This window comes from Mchenga conophoros, linkage group LG23 (assembly GCF_057382185.1).
Source record: "Mchenga conophoros isolate Kocher_MC1m ecotype Shallow Benthic linkage group LG23, M_conophoros_male_GT1.1, whole genome shotgun sequence".
Lineage (NCBI taxonomy): Eukaryota > Metazoa > Chordata > Actinopteri > Cichliformes > Cichlidae > Mchenga > Mchenga conophoros.
The window spans coordinates 43,473,275-43,488,313 of NC_140547.1; the positions used below are offsets into that span (position 1 = coordinate 43,473,275).

The 15,039-nt window shown below is 40.6% G+C and overlaps 1 long non-coding RNA gene across 1 annotated transcript; it reads left to right on the forward strand.

Annotated features, from left to right (window-relative positions):
• Window positions 1–2,213: 2,213 nt before the first annotated feature.
• Window positions 2,214–6,356, forward strand: LOC146548016 (uncharacterized). The gene is made up of 3 exons (XR_014890796.1): window positions 2,214–2,351; window positions 5,946–6,042; window positions 6,232–6,356. It is a non-coding gene; the product is annotated as an uncharacterized LOC146548016 (long non-coding RNA).
• Window positions 6,357–15,039: the final 8,683 nt, after the last annotated feature.

The window sequence follows — 15,039 nt, forward strand, 5'->3', positions numbered from 1 at the left end:
TCTGTCCTCTCTGTCCAAAATGTGAACATTGGCATCCTCGAAAGAGTGTCCTTTATCCTTAAGATGCAGATGGACTGCTGAGTCTTGTCCTGTGGAGGTGGCTCTTCTGTGTTGTGCCATGCGCTTGTGAAGTGGCTGTTTGGTCTCTCCAATGTAGAGGTCTGGGCATTCCTCGCTGCACTGTACAGCATACACCACATTGTTAAGTTTGTGTTTTGGCGTTTTGTCTTTCGGGTGAACCAGTTTTTGTCTGAGCGTGTTGCTGGGTCATGCTTGGAGAATGAACACACCCGAAACTCTGGCTGATTGGGACCCACACCCAGTTTCACACCTTGGCTCAGGCGATTAGAGGATCATCAGGGGGTCCTTTTGTCCCTCTGTGGGGGGAAACTCCCACTAGGTTTATATCTGGGACTCTCCACCATTTGACCTTAGAACTGAAGAAGCTTCTCGAATGAGAGGTGAAACGTCTTCAAGCAACTTAAAGAAGTCCAGACGCTTTTCTTTGCAAGCTCCTTTGACTACGATGACCTGGATGACTGAGAACCTTCACAGACGATCTTGTTAATTGTTGCTTCAGAAATGATCTTCGGTAATCTGCATGTCAGGCAGACAGACAAAACAAAATCAAACCAACAGCACAGACAACATGCTAACGTAAAGAGCTAACAAAGAAGAGTGATGATACAGCTGAGTGCATGCTGACTCCGACCAACCAGCCAGACCCTGACCCTCAACAGGTAACAATCAGTCAGAATCAGAATAGTTTAATAATCCCTAAGGAAAGACAGTTATGGGCAGTCAGACTGCAGCCTCTGTTTCTACCTGTACAGGTTTCTATGGTAGAATCACTGTGGCAATCGCTTTAAAGTCACTTTGGGCTGGTTTTCATCTTTGCTTTGTTTCGTCAGGTTTGTGTTCATGTGTAAAAAGTAGAAGAAACATCATTGTGTTTGCTTATTAGTACACAGATATTATGTTTGGTTATTATCAAAGGTTTCTTTTGTGTCCAACTATCTGGCTTTGAACAAAGTATAAGAGATGGCACATGTGCTCCTCTGACTGACAACTGGCTGGGAGTGAAGAGAGAAAATGGTAAATGGTCTGTATTTGTATAGCGCTTTACTAGTCCCTAAGGTCCCCAAAGCGCTTTACACATCCAGTCATTCACACATTCACACACACATTCACACACACATTCACACACACATTCACACACTGGTGATGGCAAGCTACATTTTAGCCACATCCACCCTAGGGCGCACTGACAGAGGCGAGGCTGCCGGACACTGGCGCCATCGGGCCCTCTGACCACCATAATGGATTCTTACAGGGAAAGTGGCCTGGTAATGCTATGAAATACAGAACTGGATAATACAGGATTTCCTGAACTGAACAAAAAGGGTGGACTGTAACAGTAAGAGCCCCTGGGGGTCTGGTGTGTTCATCTTCAGTTGTGTTTGAGACTTAACCTGCTGGAGGTTCTTATTTGATGATTTTAGTGTCTTTATTTTACATTTTAGGAGTCTTTTAAAATTTGTTTTCAATAAGAAATTTATGCCATGTGAAGTTGCATCTCCAGTCCCTTGTGTGCTTTTTTTCCATGTCCTTATTTAATTTTGGTATATTTAGTTTTTCTCCTGCCTGTGTTGAGCCTTGACTTTTGTTTTAATTAAATAAACTTTTTCTTCCCTTTTCTCTGTTGTGTCTGCATTTGGATCCTTATTTGAAATGTAAAACTGAAAAGCAATTGTCTGCAATTCTTAGGTGCACTCAATTTATTTATGTAAAGAAAAATAATTTAAAGACATTGTCAATAGTTTGGCCACAGGAACTGCTTGCAGGACTCAGCTGTGAATAACAAAGCACATCTGCATGCTATTGTGGTCATTTCTCCTCACATTTGCAATGTTTTTCTGAACCACAAAAAGAGAAGTGTGTTACAATTGGTGCACTAGTGACGTAGGTCTTGATTATTTTTGGAGCTACTTAAAATGTATAAAAACTGAAGCCTCCAGAGCCAAGTGTCAGTTCTTCTGCTTCTGTGACAGAACTGCGTGTCTGAGCTGCACCAGACGTGATCTCTGCTCATCAAGTCTTCACTCCTCAATTGGTAAGAATTTTTTATTTATATTATGTATATTTATACACACCAAATTTATGGATTTATGCTCAAATTTAAATAAACTTTTCATTGAAATCCAGTTTTACTATGAATTCACAGTAATCACTGACACCTTCAGAGCATTACATTCATTAAAGACGTCTTCTCACCTTCTCTTCCAGACGACCGACACATACTTCAACCACTGCAGGTTAACCAACCACTCATCAGTAAAGCACAAAATAAGGTAAGTGTCCTCATGTGGAAAGGACTTAAATACAACTCCCATATATTACTAATGTAACAGATCCATTTAGGTAGAGTAAGAACACTACGCTGGATGTCTTTTAATGCAGGAAAGTCCTGTTTTATGCTGCACCTCTCTGAGGAGAATATCATTGTTCCTACAGATCATCAGCTCCATCAAAACCAAAGCAGGAAAGACTAATCCTGTGGCAGCAACAAATCATTTACATTTAATATCTGAGGACAGTTTCATGATCCAATATCATAAAATTTTAGGCCTGCTGTCAACAATAACTGCAATGTTGATTCACATGCATACATGCCAACCCTCCCGATTTTTCCGGGAGAATTCCGAATTTCAGTGCCCCTACCAAAAGTCTCCCGGAGCCACCATTCTCCCCAATTTCTCCCGATTTTCCACCCGGACAACAAAATTGAAAAACCATATCCCAGATTGGCCCAGCCAATTCCAGTTTCCAACAATGGATACTACTACTGCAGCTACTTAGTTTTAATTTTACTCTTATTACTCTTTCTGGGTCACAAAATAAACTTTTAACATATTTTCAGGCGACAATATAGCTGTGTAAACTTCAAATATCTGAGCCGGGGAGAACAGCAAACTCCTGGAACATCGTTTTCAAACCCCCGCGGTCTTTCGCTACTCAGGTTAAACATGATATATAAGTCACTTAAATAACTGAAACATGTTTTTGTTATTGGGTTTTATTTGTTCGTGAGTAAATCGGTTTGGCTGAGATTAAAGTTATTAGATTAGATGAGATTAAATAAAACTTTATTAATCCCTCGGGAGGATTCCTCCGGGGTTTTCACACAGCTGAATAAACGTCAAACAGAAAACTGATTAAACAGAAGTGTGAGATGGTCGAAAATTTACGCCAGCGTCCGGTTATATTTTAGATAGCAAGGAGCAGACACCTGAGTTTCACTCCACCGAGAGAGCTCGTGATGTAATTCTGAAGGCTAGACCGTCCAATTTCACAGTTGCTCATTTCCGGTCTGCCCGGCTTTTGGAGGACCCAGCCCACTTAGACCAGGAAGGCCGGGTCCTCAGGTGGACGCAGACTCTGAATTTGGACACCCCTGGCCTGTTTCCGGCTGGACAATAATAACGGTGACATTTAACTTATTTTATCCGATAAATAAACATTGTAAGATTCAAGTTTTTTGTATATATATATATATATATATATATATATATATATATATATATATATATATATAGAGGGTGAAGGTAACGGTGGTCCCCGTGGTAATCGGAGCACTAGGTGCGGTGACTCCCAAGCTAGGCGAGTGGCTCCAGCAGATCCCGGGAATAACATCGGAGACCTCTGTCCAGAAGAGCGCAGTCCTGGGAACAGCTAAGATACTGCGCAGGACCCTCAAGCTCCCAGGCCTCTGGTAGAGGACCAGAGCTTGAAGGATAAACCGCCCACAGGGGCGTGCTGGGTGTTTTATATATATATATATATATATATACCACCCCTCCCCAACAGCCCTTTTGAATGTCTCCCTAATTCTGAGGTCTCAAGGTTGGCAAGTGTGTTCACATGGCTATTATTTTAAGAAGTATTAAATAATTCTAAGATTATTAAACAGTGAGGCCAAACAACATCAAGGTAGTGTCACTTTTATTAACTCTCCAACAACCTGCAGTCTTTGCATTGAGGACACACAAACATCACAGTGTCAAAATATATGAGCTGCATTCATCTTAGCTTAATTTTTACAACATGTGACACATAATTTCACAGCAGTAAGGACAGCGCACACAGTAAGTGTGAAAAGTAGCTGTTATAACATCAGCACTGAAAGAATCGCCCACAAATTTCATCTGCAAGGCTTTCAAAATAAACATGCTCCCTTTTAGACTCGAGATTTAGAGTTTCAAACCATTTAGAGCTCAGTGTTTATAAGGTTTTATGCACGGAAAGTCAACAGTGACAAATCTGAATCTCTAACAACCTTTTGGTAAAATGGTAAATGGCCTGTATTTGTATAACGCTTTACTAGTCCCCAAGGACCCCAAAGCGCTTTACACATCCAGTCATCCACCCATTCACACACACACACACACACACACACACACACACACACACACACACACACACACACACACACACACACACACACACACACAGGTGATGGCAGCTACATTGTAGCCACAGCTGCCCTGGGGCGCACTGACAGAGGTGAGGCTGCCGGACACTGGCGCCACCGGGCCTTCTGACCACCACCAGTAGGCAACAGGTGAAGTGTCTTGCCCAAGGACACAGCGACCGAGACTGTTGGAGCTGGTGCTCGAACCTTCCAATTACAAGGCGAACGCCCAACTCTTGAGCCACGATTGCCCCGTAAAACGGTGTAAGATAAAATAAGAAATTACTTGGTTATTATTATTGTGAAGTGAAAAGTGAAGCTCAGTTAAAAAATTTGAAACTGTGGAAGGAAAAATTAAATTCCAGATCATCTCCCAAACAGCTACACAAAGTGAGTTTGGTGCTGCGGCTGCAGACTCTTTACCAGTCCATGCTGAAGAGACAGCTGAGCTTAAACGCGAATCTCTCACTTCACCAGTCGATCTACGTCCTTACCCTCACCTTTGGTCACCAGCTTTGGATAGTGACCGAAAAAAACGAGATGCAGATACAAGCTTTGGAGAAGGAGGTCTGGCCTTCTCTGCTTGGGCTGCTGCCCCCGTGACCCGGCCACGGATAAGCAGAATAAAATGAACGAATGGATTGAATTACAAAACAAATTATTGTGACTTCTTCTTTGCACCACTTTCACTTACACTTTCCCTACTTGCTAAATGCCACTTTAACCTTTTGGACATATTTGATATCCACTCTAATACTATAGCTTTAGCTGCACTAAACTCTTAATCCAAAACATGTTTCTGTTTTTAGTTTTCCACTCGAGTTTCAAAGCAGGAGAATCTTCAAATAAAATCTAAAGACAAACAATGTGGAAAAATAACCTTTTGTGAAATTTTTGAAGATGACATACAAAATCTAAAAGAACTACAGTTATAAGGATATCAATATATCCGTATATACCAAAGACATCGTAATCAACCAGTTATGGACAGCATTACATGACTTGATCTTTATTTTGTGATCTTTAATAATATGAATATTTTACATATTTACTTGCATAGTGAAAGCTTTAACTGATTTCTGTTTAGATATAAATTCATTCAAACTGGTCAGATATGCAGGTGCTGACCTTTCCTCTGGGGTGATTGTGGCTCAAGAGTCGGGAGTTCGCCTTGTAATCGGAAGGTTGCCGGTTCGAGCCCCGGCTTGGACAGTCTCGGTCGTTGTGTCCTTGGGCAAGACACTTCACCTGTTGCCTACTGGTGGTGGTGAGAGGGCCCGGTGGCGCCAGTGTCCAGCAGCCTCGCCTCTGTCTCCTCTACAATGTAGCTGCCATCACCAGTGCGTGAATGGGTGGATGACTGGATATGTAAAGCACTTCTGGGTCCTTAGGGACTAGTAAAGCACTATATAAATACAGGCCATTTACCATTTACAGGCCATATGAACTCACTGCAAACAATCTGACTTTTCAGAGAGTTTCCTACACTGAAGATCTTCCTCATTCAACCAACAACTGTGGGTGTTCAAGGCATCCAATCACACTTTGGCTAACTGAAAAAAGAAGACAAGGTGAGACATCTTTGCTAGTTATTGTTTGGAGCATTAGTATCATCTAATTTGTAGTTTTAAATATCTATTGCATTTTTACTTTAATAGTTAAGCACGATTAAAATTTAGGAAACAAAAATAAACAAGTTAATAAATTAAATGAAATAATACTGATTTATATATTCACTCTGTTTACTTTCTTTGCTATAGAAATACAATGAAGACTTCCATTTTCCTGCTGGTGGCGCTCTCTGTCATTGTGCTCTGCATGACTGACGGACGTGTTCGGAAATTCCAAAACCAGCATATAATCCGCGCAATCCCACGAGGGGGATGTGATTTTCTGATAGCAAACAGGAACATCAGAGATAATAATGGTAAATGTAAGCGCGAGAATACCTTCATCATTAGTAACTTTAATCAAGTTAGAACAGTTTGTGCTCCAAGGAATCGTATCAATGTGAATAGAAATCTTTATAGAAGCCCCAGGAACATGCGCGTTCTGTATTGTAAACTGCTGGGACAAACAACCAATACACATTGTAAATACAAACAGATACAGATGAGAAAGCGTATTGTAATTGCATGTGATAAAATCAGAGGAGGATTCCTTCAGCCTGTACACTTTCAGGCTGTAGGACTGCTTACAGCATCTCTTTTGATTTGAGAGATGCTGTAAGCTTGCTGCGATCTTTAAACATCACTTCATGATGCTGGTTTAGATGCTTTATAAGACTTTGTTACGTTTCTTAAACAGTGATGGAAATAATAAAGAGGAAATATGAGAGAACTGATTTTGAAATGAATGTTGAAAAGATACAACGATCACTAAAATTATGGCAAAATCGTTCCACTTTGCTTTCTTAGCTTGCATGTTGTACATTTTGACAGTTGTTTCTAATTGGCTACATCTTCTCTTGTTCTCACAATTATTGATCATCTTTTATTAAATAAAAAAAACTGTCGCTGCTTGTAAGGTTGGCATTCTTGCAAGACTCAGTAATGCGTCCATAGCTACATAAAAGAACATATAAAAAAACATAAAAATGCATAAATGAATATTATGAACTTTACCCCATGTAATTTCATGTTGAGTTCATGTGTTTATTAAGTGTTTATGCATATTTGTTTATAAATGCATTTATTTGTAACAAAAGACATAAACAAACAAGGCTATAGTTATAGAATTCAGAAGTTAGTGGATGAATTCATGAAGGTTTGCTTTTTCCTGTCCAATAAATTGTGGCATGGCTGACGAGGCGAATGTCTTTGCTTATTATTTCTCCTGTTTTACAGTTCAATAATCTGTATTCACACCCACTGTCATTAATTGATAATTAATTAACCCTTAAACCCTGCAGCTGAGAGAATAAAAACTAAAAATATCAGGAGCAGGTTATGAGTTGTGCTTTAAAATAAACTAATTTTCACTGATTATTTTATTCACAGCATGTTTTAAGTGCGATGTAGAGTCTCTTTTGTTAGTCTGTGAGAGAGTAAGCTTTAGTGTTTGAATGTGTCCAACTTGAAGTTTCAGAGCTCTAATGTGTAGCATCTGCCTTAGAAATAATGAGCTCGAATTAACCTGTTTAATCCTCTCTATGTGCTAAAGGCTCATTTTTTAACGCAGCATTAATCTCATTGTTTTAACAGTGCTGATTGGAGCAAGCGGCACTCTGGGATCATGCTGTGTGGAAGAAGAGTCATGTGATTATTTTTTTTAAAGATTTTTTTTATATGAGTGCACACAGAGTGTGAAACAGAAAGATAGGATTGACAGAGAAAGCTGATAATGTCCGTTGTGACACCTGCAATCCCTGACTAGAGTTTTAGGTTTTATCAGGCAGCTAACACAAAGAAAGCCTGGTTTAGGTGAACTTCAAATTCAAATTTTATTTGTCACACACACAACCATACACAGTATGACATGAGGTGAAATGCTTGTAGCTGTGCAGTGCCCGACCATTAAATGACAGTAGGTTTACAGTAAGATATACAAATTTACAGGTTACTACAAAATTTACAGTAAAATTGTGCAAATAACAGTAAAAATGTACAAATAACAGTTTACGTAAGAGATTATTAGTCAAGAGAAATTATAAAATTTAGGAAGTGTGCAAGAAGAAAAACCAGAGTGCGTGTGGTGATGTGATGTGTGTGAGAGTCCAGTCCTACACCTGGTTCAGGGCCCGAATAGCCTGAGGGAAGAAGCTCCTCCTCATTCTCTCTGTTTTGGCCTCAAGAGAAGTGCTTCCCAGACCTCAACAGTGAGAAGAGTCCATTATTGGGATGGGAGAGGCCCATCATAATCTTCCTGGCTTTGGTCAGCAGGTCAGGAAGCTCTGATCGAATGATGCGTTCGGCTGAGCGCACCACTCTTTGCAGATCTCGTCTGTCCTGCTTGGTGCTGTTCCCAAACCAGGTGCAGATGTTTCCCGTCAGGACGCTTTCGATGGTGCAGGAGTAAAAGTTCTTGAGCACCTTCAGTGGCAGATGGAAGTCTCTGAGTCTTCTGAGGAAGAAGAGACGCTGGTGGGCTTTCTTAACCACGGTGTTGATGTGACAGGACCATGACAGGTCCTGATTGATGTGGACACCCAGGTATCGGAAACTGTCCACTCTCTCCACTGGTGTGCCACTAATGATGAGGGGCTTGTAATTCCTGCTTTGTAGTGAAGTCCACGATCGGCTCCTTAGTCTTGCTGACATTAAGGAGGAGATTATTCTCCTGGCAACTTCCTTCATTGTACAAATAAAACTTACATTCAGATTCCCTCTCACCACATATCCAACCCGATATCATGACCAGCAGCTTTACAGCTGTGGCTCCAGCAAACATCAGCTGATACTAGAAATTAATATTAAATAAATTCTAACAACAGCTGATCAAGCTTAAACGTGCTGCTGTTGATTAGTGCGACCTCCGCTGGTTTCCTCTTTCTGGCACAAAGTGGGCGATAAACAAACGAGAGAAAAGCCGATCAGCTGATCATTGATCAGTTTCATGATTGAAGAAGCAACAGGAGAGGCAGGGGGAGAGAATGAGAGAAGAAGAGACAGCTGCAGCGTAAAGACAGAATAACTCCAGCTTTGTGTCTTTTTTTCATTCTAGCTGAAGTACGGGACAAACTGTTTTCCTTTTCAGCTCAATACGAAACGTGTAATATTTTCTCTGAATGCGGGACGATTCAGTTTTTTACGGGACGGTTGGCAACTCTACTAACTAACCTTATGAATAAACTAAAGTTCACTATCAGTAACATCATAGCACTCACCCAGCTGTATAGAAACTCCGTCATGCTAGCTAGCACGCAGTACGAGATATTGTAACTGACAGTAAAAAGTCAGCACAACGAAAATAAAGTCCACCTAAACTTGGTTTATATCTGACCCAGATAGACTACAGGTCATAACTTCTTACCTGAAGTTCAGTTCACCTGATACTCGGACCGGCAGCCGCCTTCGGTCTCTCCTCCTCCTGCCTCTCCTCCTCCTGCCTCCCCTTTCCATCATCCACCTGCTGGCCTCTGTGGAAGCTCCGCCATAGCCACCACTAAACAACTGATTTACTTTTATACATCGGCCAGCATCTGGCCAATCCACCACCTTTCATTGTTTATACTGTTATTAAAAAAAACGAACAAAAATCATCCCCCCATAAAAACGAAAAATCACCACCAGCATACCAGGATGGCCAGTCCAACTATGGTCGTGCCATCAGTTAACCTTTCGCGTGCTCAGGGTTGCCGACCCCTGCACTAGGTTATGCGGTTGACGCCACGTTTGCATGTTTTTTACTGACCTTTTTGTCGAGTAGCTAGATAGGCCTTTTTGTTTTACATTTTATTTTATTTAGGCACAGGGAAGCTATTGACCTCTTTTTGTTTTATTATTTTTTTGGTTTGGCTCAACCGCCCAGTCCTCCTCCCCCCCACCTTTTTGTTTTGTTAAGTTTGGCTATCAAGGCAAACAATCAAGCAAGAAAACTAAACTAGGAAACATCAGTTACTATAAGAATAAAACAATAGCATAAGCAACATTGAAAAATCCACCAACGCAAAACACTGGGACAAAGACTCAGAACTATGACACACAGACACTGACAGTCTTCTTGTTAATGCTCTGCCTCTTCTGGATCTTATTTAGTTAGCCAAAGTGGACGGCAGTCTTTCATATTCTGATATTATTAATAGTTTACCTGTATTAGACTCTTTCAGTCCACCTGAATCACACAAAACAACATGTTACAAGCTGTTTTGCTGCTGGCTCAGTGAATTTGAATTTGGTGCATGTTACATCTCTCTGTTCAGATATGATGTTGTACTCATTTTTTCCTTTATTCAAATAAGAGCAGTTATTGTTCATTTAATCAAATGCTGCTCAATCATCTGTGTAATGAAAACTTTGATTCTGTTCATGTCACGATCCTGAGTCTTTTGACCCAGCGTTTTGAGTTTGAGTTTATTTCTATGTTTAAGTCCATTCTTCATCTCTATTATGCCTGTCATTACAGTTCTTTGTTATTAGCAGTGTAGGGACTAACGCGTTATTAAGTAACGCGCTACAGTAACTACGTTATTATTGAGGTAACGAGCACGGTAACTCATTATTATGCCAAAATCAGGAACGCCTTAATCGTTACTGGGATTTGGATAGGGTCTTTATTCGTTACTTTGCGTGTTGCGTTCGACTTACCTCGGAAATCAAAACACGGACCTGACAACGATGTGTCGCTGGAGTAAACGGCGATCTGGTTAGCCTCGTCAGAGAAGTCGGCATTCCAATATGGCAATGCCCTCGAAAACTGTTGTTTTGCTGGCCCTGTACAAAAATAAATTACTATTAAGCAGCCATAGCTGCACTCGGTGGGCCGATGGTGATTTTTCGTTTTTATGGGCCGATGTTTTTTTGAACAATGAAAGGTGGTGGATTGGACAGATGCTGGCAGATGTGTAAAAATAACTCAATTGTTTGGTGGTGGCTATGGCGGAGCTTCCACAGATTCAGTAACATTAGCAAGTGGTGGAGGCCAGCAGGTGGATGAGGGAACAAGGGAAAGGGGAGGCAGGAGGACAGACCCGAGGCGGCCGCCGATCCGAGTGTCAGGTGAACTGAACTTCAGGTAAGAACTTATGACCTGCAGTCTATCTGGGTCAGATATAAACCAAGTTTAGGTGGAGTTTATTTTCATTGTGCTGACATTTTACAGTCAGTTACAATAGACTATGCGCACCTTAGCATATGCTACTTCCGGTGGGGAAACTCCTGTGGGGCGCTTCGTTTCCGGTGTGATATTCGCGTCTTGTTTAAGGTCGGATTTCCCAAAAACAGTCAACCAAATGGACGAATCAAGCGGTGATTTACAATTCTCAAGATGTCTTGGGCATTTACCGAATATATATGTAGATGATGTTCATCAACTTGTCGATATTTTTCCATCGCGCCTCAGAGCTAAAGAGAGAAAGGACTGAAATTTCTCAGTATTTTTATATAGAGTCCCCTCGTTTATTGCAGGTGTTACGTTCTAAAAATAACCAGCGAGAGGTGAAATCTGCGAAGTAGCCAGCTTTATTTTTTACAATTATTTTAGATTTTTTAAGGCTGTAAAACCCGTCACTACACACTTTATACACTTTTCTCAGACAGGCATGAACAGTTTCACACTTTTCTCTCTTGTTTCCATTATAGAATGAAACCAAAGATGTTGTTTTCAGTCCCAGTGCTTGTGTACAGTTAAAAAATTAACTAAATTTTCTGGTGTGTATTTTCCAGCAGAGGTTTAGCTCTGTGTCGTGTGTCTGACATTTTGTGGATGTCAGAGAGCATCATTATTATTTCCTAACTTTAGGTTTCAAAACAGGAGGGAGACTGATATTTACTGTGAGTAAATATCAGTCTCCCTCCTGTTTTCTATTTTGCAGAGCCTTATTGATGAGCCACAGCTGTTGTTTTATTTTCTCCCCCTGATATCTGTAACTTTATCATTTAAACTGTTGATATGGCTCCAAGCAGCCCCATTAACTTTGTAATTGACTTTTGTTTCCTCCTTTCTCCTCTCTATTATTTACTGCCGATATATTGTGAGTTTATATCAGTAGCATTTGAGCAAAACCTGGTGAGGATTTAGAAGAGCTTCAACATCCCATTAAATTCAAATTCAAATTTTATATGTCGCATACACAGTCATACACAGTCATACACAGTACGATATGCAGTGAAATGCTTACACAACTGCTCGTGACCTAAAGAAAAAAGAAAAGGCTATGAATAAGATAGGAAATAAATATGAAAATTAAAAAGGGTAAATTTAACTAGGAAGGAATAAAATAAAATAAAATATAAAAATTAAAGTTAAAAATGAAATAACTGTACAACAAAATACACAATACACAGTATAGAACTATATAAGAATGTATGAGAAATATAAATATTATATACACAATAACAGCAGCTGTACAAGTATTAACTGGAAATGAAGAATATAGTGACCAGTGTTGTGCAATCCACATTATGTCTTGTGCAGAGCAAATATGCTTAAAGTGATGAAGTGAAAACAATGTCCAGAAAGTCCAGTGTGTGTGTAAGAACTATATGTGTGGGTCAGTACTGTGTGGTGGTGTGATTGAGAGACCGTATCGCCTGCGGGAAGAAGCTCCTCCTCAGTCTCTCTGTGTTGGTCTTCAGGGAGCGGAATCGCTTTCCTGACCTCAACAGAGAGAACAGTCTGTTGTTGGGATGGCTGAGGTCCTTCACCATCTTCCTGTCCTTGGTCCAGCACCGCCTGGTGTAGATTGAGTGCAGGTCAGGGAGCTCGGAGCGGATGGTGCGCTCAGCTGAACGCACAACCCTCTGTAGAGCTCGTCTGTCCTGCATGGTGCTGTTCCCGAACCAGGTTAAGATGTTTCCCGTCAGGATGCTCTCTATGGTGCACGAGTAAAAGTTCCTGAGCACCTTGGAGGGCAGTTGGAAGTCTCTCAAGCGTCTGAGGTGGTAGAGACGCTGACGGGCCTTTTTCACCACGGTGTTGATGTGACAGGACCATGACAGGTCCTGCGTGATGTGAACTCCGAGGTATTTGAAGCTGTCCACTCTCTCCACTGGGCACTCGTTGATGACAGGGGTCTGGTAGTTCCTCTCCTGCTTAGTGCTGAAGTCCACTATCAGCTCCTTTGTCTTACTGAAGGAGGCTGTTCCTCTGGCACCAGTTCTCCAGATTCCTAATCTCCTTCAGGTAGGCCGCCTCGTTGTTGTCAGAGATCAGGCCCACCACGACGTTATAATTTTAGTATCGCACAGACAACATAAATTACAACCTAATCCAATCTGAAGACACAATTGAAGCTTCAGACATTCACATATTGACAGTGAAACACTGCCCTCTGCTGGACTCCAATAAAACAGATCATACTTTAAAATGAGGCAGCATCAACAAGCTGTCTGCAAAAAAATATTTATATATATATATATATGAGAACAAATTTTGCATGAAATACAGAACGTATTGATTCTATGAATCAAAAAAAGCACTCTGTAGTATTCTACAGAAAGAGGAATTTCTCGGCACAGTACTGAGTAACTTGTCAACCATGGAGAAGGCACAGTGTCCACCTAAAGCCCATATTTAAAAAACAGAGCAAACAGTTTTCTCGCATCGCTCAAGGTGAAGGTAATGCTTCACCTTTTCATTTTCATATGACTTATTATGGGCTTCGATCTCATGGTGAAAAATTAAAAAGTATACACATTAAAATCTTTTAATATGAGGTTGTACAATGTCTTAAATTGACATGGCTAATGCCTATTAACTTCTCATCAGTGATCATGGATGAATAATGAAGGAGGAGGACTACCGCACTAAAGTGAGTTTACAATCCAACATAGAAACTGACCCCCTGAGATGGAAAACTTTTATATTCAACGATACTCAAAATCCTCATTCTTGACTTATTACCAAAAGAAAAAAAATTATTATATGTTCTGATGACATTCAGTTGGATCTGATTTACACATCAGAGGTTTGTTCAAGTAAATATATTCAAGTCAAGTGAAATAAAGAGCAGAAAACACTTCATGAGAAGCAATGCAAAACGTGACTTTCAGCAAAGGCCTGCTGTCACAGTGTGGTTAGACTGAGGGTTTGTCAACAGTCTGATGACACTGCATCAGAGACTTGTCTTTAAACACTTTGTTCTTTTCGTGACCACAACTCAACACCTTGTGAGTGTTTGCAGCCTGGTAATGCACCGTGACCCGAAACTGTGAACAACTGAATCTGTTCTGAGAGCAGAAGAAACTTCTATGAATGCAATAACTCTAGATGTTATCACACTAACTACATGTTATAATGTAACACTTTGTGTCATGTAAAACTCTGAAGTCAAGGTTATAAATTGCCATGTTTGACTACTTTTGAGTTTACCTTTATAAATTTTACTTTTAAAACTTTACAGTCATCATTTCATTGTGACTAAATCTAAGCAGGAATGTTTTTTAATCTCTATGAAAACGTTTTTAATCAGTCAATTTTAATATGAATTGAAAAATATAAATTGTATATTTCAAAACTATGTTTAAGTTGCTCCTGCTTTTAACTGGACTTGGAGTATACATGCATAATAAACTGGACTGGGTTAAGAACACAGCTGCACTCTACAGGAAGGGCCAGAATCGTCTCTATTTTCTGAGGACAATGCTCAGGATTTTTTCCAAATCTGTTGTGGCCAGTGCCATCCTCTATGCTGTTGCATGCTGGGGCAACAGGTTGACGGTCACAGGTGCCAACAGACTCAAACTGATTCGCAAGGCCAGTAATGAGTGGAGATGGACTCCTTCAGGGTGTCTGAGAGGCAGATGTCGTCCAAGAAAAGAAGCACATTCAATGAGAGACTGAGATTACCAAAATGCACCATTGAACAACACAGGAAATCATTCCTGCCCGTGGCCATCTCCCTGCACAACTCCTCCATCTAATACAGTTATACCAGCTGGCACATGTTCTACAGTAAAATAACAAATGAC